Here is a 10,496-nt window from a genome sequence, read left to right on the forward strand (position 1 = left end):
TCTGAACAACAAAAAATCCCAAAACTAAACAAAAAGAAAAAACTTTGCATTGATCCTTTGTATTTCAAAAGGCTTTTTCACAGAGATATGAGTCCCCTTAAGGCCACAGAAATAATTAAGCAGAGTGTTTGGTAGCTTTTCTGCTGGGAGGGTTGTTCAGACAGACAGATACCAACCTGTCTGCTGGGTGGGGCTGAAGAGAAATTGCAGGAGGGAAGATGAACTCCCCTCCTGCAGCAAGCATTGTCTTGCAAAGCACTATAGCATACGTGATAAGTGCTTAAGCTCAAGTTATATAGAAATCATATCTCTTACTAACTCTGAAATCTTTAGAAAATATACTTAGTTTGCCCAGACTTTTCATCTATAAAATGGTACCACATGGGCTTGTAAAAATTAAATGAGCTTATACTCAGTATTTGGCTCTACATAGATACATAATAAATGATCAAAATCACATTAGCTATTTTTAGAATCTGTAGACTAAATTTAAAAGTGCTTCTCACACAGAAATATCTTATTGTTTTACAAATATACTCAGTTGCAATTGTGCTGAGTAAAATGCATGTCAACTGAAAACATGACTAAATTCATGTACTCAGCAAGAAAATGTTAAACAACTACCATGTAGTAGGTATTCTCATTCACTCATTCATTTATTTTTGCCATTATGTATGTTGTCAAACAACTGATCCTGAATGAAAAAAATTGTCATCATATGAAAACCCATGTAATTTATGACACTGTAAGTTGTTTTTTTTTTTTAAGATTTTTATTGGGGAATTGGGGGATGGGAACAGAGCTGAGGAATTGGGGGAAGGGGAACAGACAAGTTGCTGTCGTTTTGTTCTTCGGTCTAGTTGTGGAGGACGTTGCTTCACTGGTCCAAGTTGGCACCATCATTGCACTCTTCCCGGGTGAGGCAGATCAGTCGCCGGCTTTTGGACAGCCACTCACTGCAGCTGCTGGCCGCTCATGCTGGCTGCTGGCTACACACGGTAGCCCATGGCAACCCACTGCAGCAGGGGCTGCAGACAGCGACTCGCACGGCAGCCCAGCTCCAGGTTGAGCTGTTGTTCAGCATCTTAGCTGTAGAGGGCAGTGTCACTGGCCGTCATATGTGGGATCCAAACCGGGTCCTCTGGTGTCCCAAGCCAGTTCTTAACCAAGGCGCCACTCGGCCGGCCCGTAAGTTGTCTTAAATAACAGCTATATGTAATGTAAGAAACATAATTGGATCCTAAGTGGGGGTGGGGGGAAAAGAATTATAAAATTCAATTTTCACACATTTGGCTATGACTTAGATAAGGGAAGCTATTACTTTTTTAAAGTTGTGATTAAGGTATTATAATTATGTTGGATAATGTCCATATTTTTAAGAGATTCATGTTGAAATATTTAAGAGTAAAATGTCATGATGTTTGAAAATTACTTCCAAGTGGTTCATAAAAATAAAGAGAATATGGAAATAATATTAGCAATTTTGAATCTAGGTGATGGTTATGAAACGAATCATTGTAGTAGTCTTTTATCTACTTTTATGTATGAAAATTTTCTTAATTATTTTTTTGGGGGGAAGAGATAAAAGCATGGTCCAGATGCATTTTTTAAAAGCTCTGTATGAACATGGAATAATCTATTCCAAGTTATTAAACTGAGAGGAAAAACTGTGGCCTGACTTGTTAAGTGATCTACCCAAATAACCAAATAGTAACAGAGCCTGATCACTTTCCAGCAGAGAATGTGGCAGTACTCAGCTATCTACACTGCTGCTCTTTCCCTGGTCAACGTTTCAGAATCGGTGCCTTTAATCACAAGGGAGAAAAAGTAAGAGTGCAAATGGATCAATGGGAATCCATTCATGCTAATGGAGAAACAAGTAAGTATCCTCTTGTGACAGGAAGGCAATAGGCTTCTAATACAAAGGCCAGCAGAATTTTATTCACCAGAGAGGAAGATGGTAGCTATTGAGTGCTGAAAGTAAGTGAATTTCAGAGGGAAATACCTTTAGACTTTCCAACGTTGTCAACACTAAAATTAATGGAATATATTCATTTTATGTTATCATGCAGCAAAATATCCAACTAAAAATTGTATCTAATGTTACAGGTCAAGAAATAAGCTTGTGCTTTTGAAAACTAAATGGCTATTGTTATTACAAATGATGATATTTTTCTAGAAGATATTCAGGGAGTTTTAAAACAGTAATGGAAGATGTTTATGACCTTTTGTAAGTATGATTATAGAAAAGCAACAACTATAACTCAACTAGAAGAAACTTTCAATAAACTACATTGGGATAATGGACACATTCAATTTTTAGGGTGGAAATGCAAATATATAAATATAATTATTTACATATATAAAATTATATAAATATAATACTAATATTTACTAAAAGCAGATATAATGCCATTAGGTTAGCATGCATTTTATGTCATCTCCCACAAACTTTAAGTCTAGACGCCGATGTTTTCAACTACCCAGACAATTTTCCAACATTACATATCCTTTTACATTCCATCCACTCAGCACAACAGTTGTTGCTTGGCTTGTCTCCCCATTCCTCTCATTTCCAGGGGCTGCTGTATTAGTTCAGAAAGGGAAACTTGGCTCTAGGTTACTGGATGCAGTTATTACCCGGCAGAAATTTAAGTTTCCAAACCATCAAAGATATAGACATAGACTCTATATTGTATACAATAAAATAGAGAAAACCAGCACGTCATGTCCCACCATGTGCAAGGAAAGAGCACACACAACTCCATGCTAGTCATGGTCTTTGGTTCTGTGCTCACAGAAAGGCCAGTGAAATTTTCACTGGTGACCAATGAACCAAATTATACCATCTCCTCCCTGAACTGAGAATTCCATTTAATTGAGACTCTAGGGTATCAATTTTAAGATCTAGAGCTAGAGATCTCTTAAAAATCACACACACAACACACACACACACACACACACGCATGCATGCACGCACGCTCGCACACATTTCCAGCTATCTGAAACACCACGTTTTTGCCTCTGGGTGGCAACAAGAAAGAAATGCCTTAACTCTTTTCTATAGCACGCTATGTCCCCCTTACTACAATACTCATGCAAATGGCCTCATGTTCTAGACAGACCTCTCCTGGGTTTGTGTTCTTGTGTAGAATGTGGGTGCATTTGAAAATACTTGCATATCCAGAATCTTGTTTAAATAGAAAAATAGAAGACGCTTCTTTGACTCTATTTTTTAGTGATTAATCAGTGGCATTTTGGTGAGATAATTTTTTTTTTCCTGGAGGACTATAATTTTACATATAAATATAAGTTTGCAACCCAAACACACACACACACACACACACACACACGATATATATATGAAACTCTCTCACTTTTTGCCTCAAATGTTGTGATTTCAGGATATCTTACATTAAAGAAATAAAGAGAAGGCTTTCAGACATAGGTCATGAAAAGTATGTCTACGTAGTGATGTGATTAAAATTAAATACATCGTATGATATTTTCCATTCTATTGAACAAAATGAGAAAGACTTCCATTTTTAATCACTTACTATAGAATACATATATTACAAAACGTGGGAGCAATGGCATGCTTTCTGTAACGAGCTCTGAGCTGAATGTGGGTATTCTGGCTGGCAGTACAATACTGCACAATACAGCGTTCTGCAATGTGTCAGCAGTTCAAAGCAATGCCCTATTCTTTGGATCACTTACCCATTATTACTTCAGACAATGAGTATCTGATACAAAATAAAAGTGATGGATGCCAAGTGAACTGGTGAGTGTGTTCTGAGTAAGAACAAATGGGAAAGACACCGTGGTTCATTGCCTGATGAAATTACTTTTGGGTATTTAAATACATCTTACATTATGTTATGCATGGACTGTTGATGTGAACTCTGGAAACCGGCCTTGTTAAATTAACTGTTTCTACTCCATGAACATATAATTTAAGTCTCCTAAATTTCATATTAGAGACAATTATTAAAGTCCCTACCTTGAGGCATCAGTATTTGAGTCATTATTTTAAAATACATCTGATACTCATTGCTGTCATTTTTCTTTCTCTCTTTTCTTTTTGTTTAAATAAAAAAGACAAAGAGAACTAGGATGGAAAGAGCAGGTATGTCTTACAAGATAGAGTATAATAAACATTCCTGTTTGAACTTGAAATAGTGAATTTAGGATGGAAAAATAATTTATCATATTTTGGAAAAACATTTTTTTTTTGTAAACCTGTGCTCTTCTTGGCATTTGGTTGCATAGAAATGATCTATCTCCTGCAGTGAAAACCATGCAGCTGACTAACTTGGCAGAGCATTCATATTCATATTTTCAAGTTTGTGATGTCCTCTGTAATCTTCTCCCAATCTGTCCAATATCAAGTTTGATAATTGCACTCCTCCACTAAAACAAATTCTCAGTGTCCATCTCACACATAAGTCATTCCTACAGAATGAAGATCCAACTCTTTAGTTTTGTATTCAAGATCTACCATTGTAGAGTTCTGCATGAAGACCTATTTTCTGAGGAAAAAGTAATTTGCATTTAACTCAACTCTTGATTTAGATATTAGTTCTTAATCACACCAATTTGGTGAATAATTGTCCTGGAATCTCCCCTGGATATTGGGAGACTATTCAGTACTTTACCTGTTGGGGAGAAAAAGAAAATATCTACCCTTCTAAGTTCTTCTGCCTGATCTAAGAATAAAATTGATATGAGACAGATTAACAGGAGAAAAAAACAAGTTTAAATTTGTATGTACAGGGTCTCCACAAGAATATGAGGCCCACAGGCAGTCAGGCAATTAGGGCTTGTATGCCAATCTGAACTAAGAGAAAAAATAAGAGTCTGAAACCTCAAAGGGGAGGAAGGCGATTGCCAAGGAGATGGGAAACCAGATGTTTGCTATTCCATGCAGTCAGTTGGACACAGAGGACTTTGGTCTCCAAACCCTGCCAACTTTCCTCTACCACACCAATCCCATACTCTTTAGAGCTATCTCTGGTGATGCTGCTCTTCAAGTACCAAGCCCTTTATCTAAATACATTTGGACAATTAAGGGATAGGGAGGGGCGGTTAGGTAAAGCTCTCCTTGAGCTTTCTGGGCTTGACTTGTCTTCAGCTCAAAATAATCCACATGCCAATGTGGCGCATTGTGGGAAGCCTTGTTCTGAACCCCTACACCTACCAAACTATCAAGGCCTCTCCAGGAAACCCCATAATCTTAGAGGAACAGAGTCAGGGCAAGGTTCTTTTAAATTATGCCCAAACCTATAAAATTCCTCTACAATCTACTCAGTTTTTAGGATTTTCTCATGAAGGTAGGGGTCACCTTTGAAACTCATTTCAGTATCAGATTTCAGGACATCATCTGTAAAATCTACGAAAAAACATGCATTTTAATAAGGTTCTCATATTTTGGATACTAGTCCTTTGAAACTTATTCTGAAAGAATAAATAGATTCTTAAGGCTATTTTTTTTCAAAAATAAAAGGACAAATTTGCATCTTCCATTTCCTCAATGAATGTTCTAAAGAGAGACATTTGCTAAAATTTTCAACAAAAATATTGAAATCAATGATCATAATGAATAATTTCTAGAATGACTAATTAGAGCACTAAAAGGTAACTTAAATTTGGGAATTAACCTGACAAGGGAATCAATATTTGATTAATGCATTTCTACTTGCCAATTTAAAATAAATTTCCTTGAACAGATTGAAATTCTCATGTGTCAGATTTGTTAAGTACATTCATCTCAAGAGATAAATTATAATCAAACTATTATTAAATGTCCAGTTTGTCTAGTTTTCTATTTAGAGTGAAGTATTTTGCTTCTAACAAGGAAAAGCTAGAGAAGTTTTGATAAATTTGTGTTTCAAGGATTTAAGTATGTTACAGCTGAATTTTCTAGAATGTATCTATCATGATCTTAAAGTTCATATTTCTTGGTTATGGAAAATGAAGACTTGAGTATTGGATAGAAAAGCAGGCACCTTTTCTGAGCCTAAATTTGTTTTGGCAGGAGGGCCCTGAAGGAGAGAGACAGACACCGATGAACTGGGGCCCCGTAGAGAAAGAAAAGCGAGAAAAAAAATTCCCCAGTGGATGACCTTACAGAGGAGAGATTTGGGGGGGATTGAGTGATGGAGATATTCCAAGTCATATGTGTACAGTAATACTTCCCTGACAACTCAAATGTTTACAAATTTTTTTATGTTTTGTGTGATTGCATTAGTGGAAGATGGTGACGATGATATGGAGCTATACATAGTCAGCTATTGAGAAGAAAGACCTGGTGCAACATGATTGATTGCCTGTGTCTTCTACTTAACCAAGGGTTATTTGTGTTCAGAGACTATGTATTTTATTTCTATAGCCGTAGCCCTTTACATCATGCTTAGTCTATATAAGATGCTCAATAAGGATTAGTTGACTCGAACTAATACAATAATAAATACATGAGGGTGTCATCCTGTAAGCTGTTTTCATTTTCTGTTTTTGCTGAATGGGAGGTTCCTGCTAACAGACATGAAAGAATGCCTTTATGTAGCAAATTTGAATGGTGTCAGCTAAAATACGCAGTGAATATATCTTTCCCAGCTCCAATTTCCTGTCAGCTTTTCAAAACAGACAGATTGTCTTTCTCATTCAGGAGAAAGAGGAGGAGGTGGGGAATGGACTTCACCCTGTCTGAACCGTTCACCTTGTTGGATATTTGAGAACCACTGGATGGCTCAAGAGATGCCACAAGAAACAATGTTGATTCTGCCTGGTTGCTATAAAACAAAAAACATATATATTTTTTTCTGAGATCTCTTACCAAGTGTTAGGTCTAACATCTGGCACCAGCTAAACTGCAAAAAGGTAATAAAATGTGTTTGGGGACTTGCAGGCCCAGAGATGAGGATAATTTGTAGACCCAATTTCTAATAGTACAGGGGCAAATGCTTTCATCTGAATCACTGATGTGATCAAATAAAAATGAGTGAATACTAGCCAATTGCTAAAGCAATTTATCTCTCCAAATGTATTCGAAATGTTAATTTTATCAGGGTGCAAGCTGCTAAAATGCAGCTAGTAGATCATTAAATTTCAATAGGGAATAGACTTCATATTTAACATAAACAGTCAAGTCATTTTGGCTGCCTGAATCTTGTGCTACATTTAGAAAGCCTTCTGTGTAACCATAGGAACGGTTTTGCTTAAGCACTGTTGCTTGTGTAAATCCAATTCATTCTGAATTAGCTGGAAAAAAAGGGGGAGGGTTGCCTGATTTGTTTCTGTCCATTGCTTCCCAAGTTACATCTTAGAAAATGTAAAGAGGGAATTAAAAATAGGTTTTTTTCTTTCTTGTTTTTGGAGGGTTGGGTAGGGTTGAGATTGGGAGGCAGAATTCTTCTCTCCTGACAACATGGGCATGATGGAGAATAAACAAATAGCAAAGCGGTCTTCTTTGCTGCTTACTTAGGCATTTTTACCATTTGAAATATTTCCTATGCTCATCATTTTGTTAGTTTAGAGCAATCTTCCTTCATATAAGTGATTTAGGAACATACCCTTTCTGGATATAATTTTATACATGGCATATAATCCCAAAAGAAATTATTTGTGTTGAGAAGCTCTTCTTTTTGTTCTAGGAGATTTTAGGAGCTGTCAGCCACACACACCATATAGTAAGCTAGATTAATCATATACTTTCCCTTTCAACACCTGGATTAAAACATCTAATTGGAGGGCCGGCTGTGTGGAGTGTTGGTTAAGAGCTGGCTTGGGACACTAGAGGGCCCCGGTTCAGATCCCACATATGAGGGCCAGTAACACTGCCCTCTACAGCTAAGATGCTGAACAACAGTTCGACCTGGAGCTGGGCTGCCATGAGTAGCTGGTGACAGTGTAGGCTGCAGCCCCTGTTGCAGTGGGTTGCCATGGGCTACCCTGTGTAGCCAGCAGCCAGCCTGAGCTGCCAGCGGCCGCTGTGAGCAGCCGTTCCAGAAGCCGGCGACTGATCCGCCTCACCTGGGAAGAGCGCAATGATGGTGCCAACTTGGGCCAGTGAAGCAACGTCCTCCACAACTAGACTGAAGAACAAAACGACAGCAACTTGTCTGTTCCCCCTTCCCCCCAATTCCCCAGCGCTGTTCCCATCCCCCAATTCCCCAATAAAAATCTTAAAAAAAAACCCAAAAACATCTAATTGGAGGAAGAGTGATAGAGTTGGATATTTTCCCACATGGTGCACTGAGGATGGAGCAGATTTGGGGGCTGACCCAAGAGCTGTGTTTAAGGCAGACAGAGGGAAGTAGGAAGATGCTGATTTTCCAGCGGAATAAAAGAGCCCTCTCTGCTGTGCCTTCCTCCTATCTTAAAAAGTCTTCCATCATTATTAACCCATTGACATCCTTCTTATCATCAAGACTCAGTTCAAATTTCGCTGGCTCCAAGATACTTTCTCTAGCCCCTACCTCTCAATTGCAATGATGAATCCTTTATTACCTTACTATGCATACCTTCGTGTAAATCATATCCTCTTCTTCCTTGTATTACAAGTGGTTGTTTAATTATCCATCTCCCACAACAGAATCTGAGCTATCTGTGGACAGGGAATGTTTCTTCTTCCCCTACGTTTTTTTTTAATCCCCCAAATTCCTATGTAAATGTTTTTGACTAGTTAATAGAAGGAAAGACTTAAAAGGTAGCAGGGATGCCAAGGGCAGGCATTGTCTGTTTCATAGGCTTACCTAGCTTGGGGGTAAGAGGTGGTGCTGTGGAGCATAGCTGCAAAGATAGGAAGGAGGAGAGGGAAAAAGGCAAAGGAAAGGAAAGGCTATTGAATTTATCAAATGTGCCAGGTGTTATACTATCAATCCTAAAAGGACACCTGTAGTAGACTGAAAAATGATCCCCCAAAACATGTGCACATCCTAATCCCTGCACCTATAAATATTACCTTATTTGGAAATAAAGTCTTTGAAGATGTGACTAAATTAAGGATCTTGAGATGACGAGATTATTCTGGATTATCTGGGCGGGCCCTAAAGGCAATCACATGTGTCTTTATAAGGGAGAAGAGGAGGGAGATTATACAGATAAAAAAAAGAGAAGGAGGGCCGGCTGAGTGGCTCAGTTGGTTAAGAGCTTGCTCAAGAGTTTGAGCTCGGAGCAACAGCAGTTTGATGCCCGACCCAAGCTGAGCTGCCGCTAAACTGCCAATAGGTAGCAGGATGACTCAGCTAAAAAAAAAAAAAAAAAAGAGAGAAGGAAGTATGAAGATACAGTCAGTCAGTCGGATATTAGAGTGATGTGGCCACAAGCAATGGAATGCCAACAGCCACAAGAAGCTGGAAAAGGCAAAGAATGATTGTCTAGCCTCTGGAGGGTGGGTGATCCTGCCAACACCTTGGATTTCAGCCTAGTGATACTGATTTTAGATTTCTAGACTCCAGAACGGTGAGAGGATAAATTTCTGGGTTTTCTTAAGCCACCAAGTTTGTTGTAATTTATTACAAAAGCCATAGGAGACTAACACAATGATACCTCTAGTGTCCCCATTTATTAAGGAAGAGAAAATAGAAGCTAAGAAAGGTTCTGCAACTTAACCAAATTAATGTGGATAATTATTGGCAGAGCTGGGAATCAAACCCAAATCTGACCAAGTTCAAAGCTGCTTAGTTTTTCCTCATCTAGCATGTGTGGGGCCAAACTTTCTCCAAACCAAATTCTGTTTTATTGAATCAATGTTGGTACTGTTCTATGGGATGGAACACTGTAACTGGTTGCATCCTACAACAAAATAGAAATAGAAATTTCAATTAGTTGACTAACTGATTTAGGTAGACCTGTAGACCTCTCTTATAATTACACCCCAACATAGGAGACTACATGAATAACCCTTAAAAAAAAAAGTTTAATGGTAGATATCCAACAAGTGACCTTGTCTGTTCTGCTTCTGTCAGTCCATAAGTCTTCATAAATAACAAGTGTGAAATGGCAGGTTTCTTTAAGCCTCTGTTGAAAGGTGATTTGTTCATTTATTAAGCATTCATTAACAAATATCTACTAAGATCATACAATGTGCCAGTACCTGTTTTATATGTTTGAAATGTATTATTAATAAGCTAGAAATACCTACTTTTTTTTTAAGATTTTATTGGGAAATTGGGGGAGGGGAACAGTGCTGGGGAATCTGGGGAAGGGGAACAGACAAGTTGCTGTCCTTTTGTTCTTCAGTCTAGTTATGGAGGATGTCACTTCACTGGCCCATGTTGGTATTATCACTGTGCTCTTCCCGGGTGAGACAGATCGGTCGCTGGCCTCTGGATGGCCAATCACGGCAGTTCTTGGCTGCTCACACCGGCTGCCAGCTGCTCACGCTGGCTGCCAGCCACACATGGTAGCCCATGGCAGCCCACTGCAGCAGGGGCTTCAGCCTACGCTGTCGCCGGTGACTCATGGCAGCTCAGCTCCAGGTCGAGCTGTTGTTC

The sequence above is a fragment of the Hipposideros armiger genome, unplaced genomic scaffold, assembly GCF_001890085.2.
Source record: "Hipposideros armiger isolate ML-2016 unplaced genomic scaffold, ASM189008v1 scaffold_1041, whole genome shotgun sequence".
Classification (NCBI taxonomy): domain Eukaryota; kingdom Metazoa; phylum Chordata; class Mammalia; order Chiroptera; family Hipposideridae; genus Hipposideros; species Hipposideros armiger.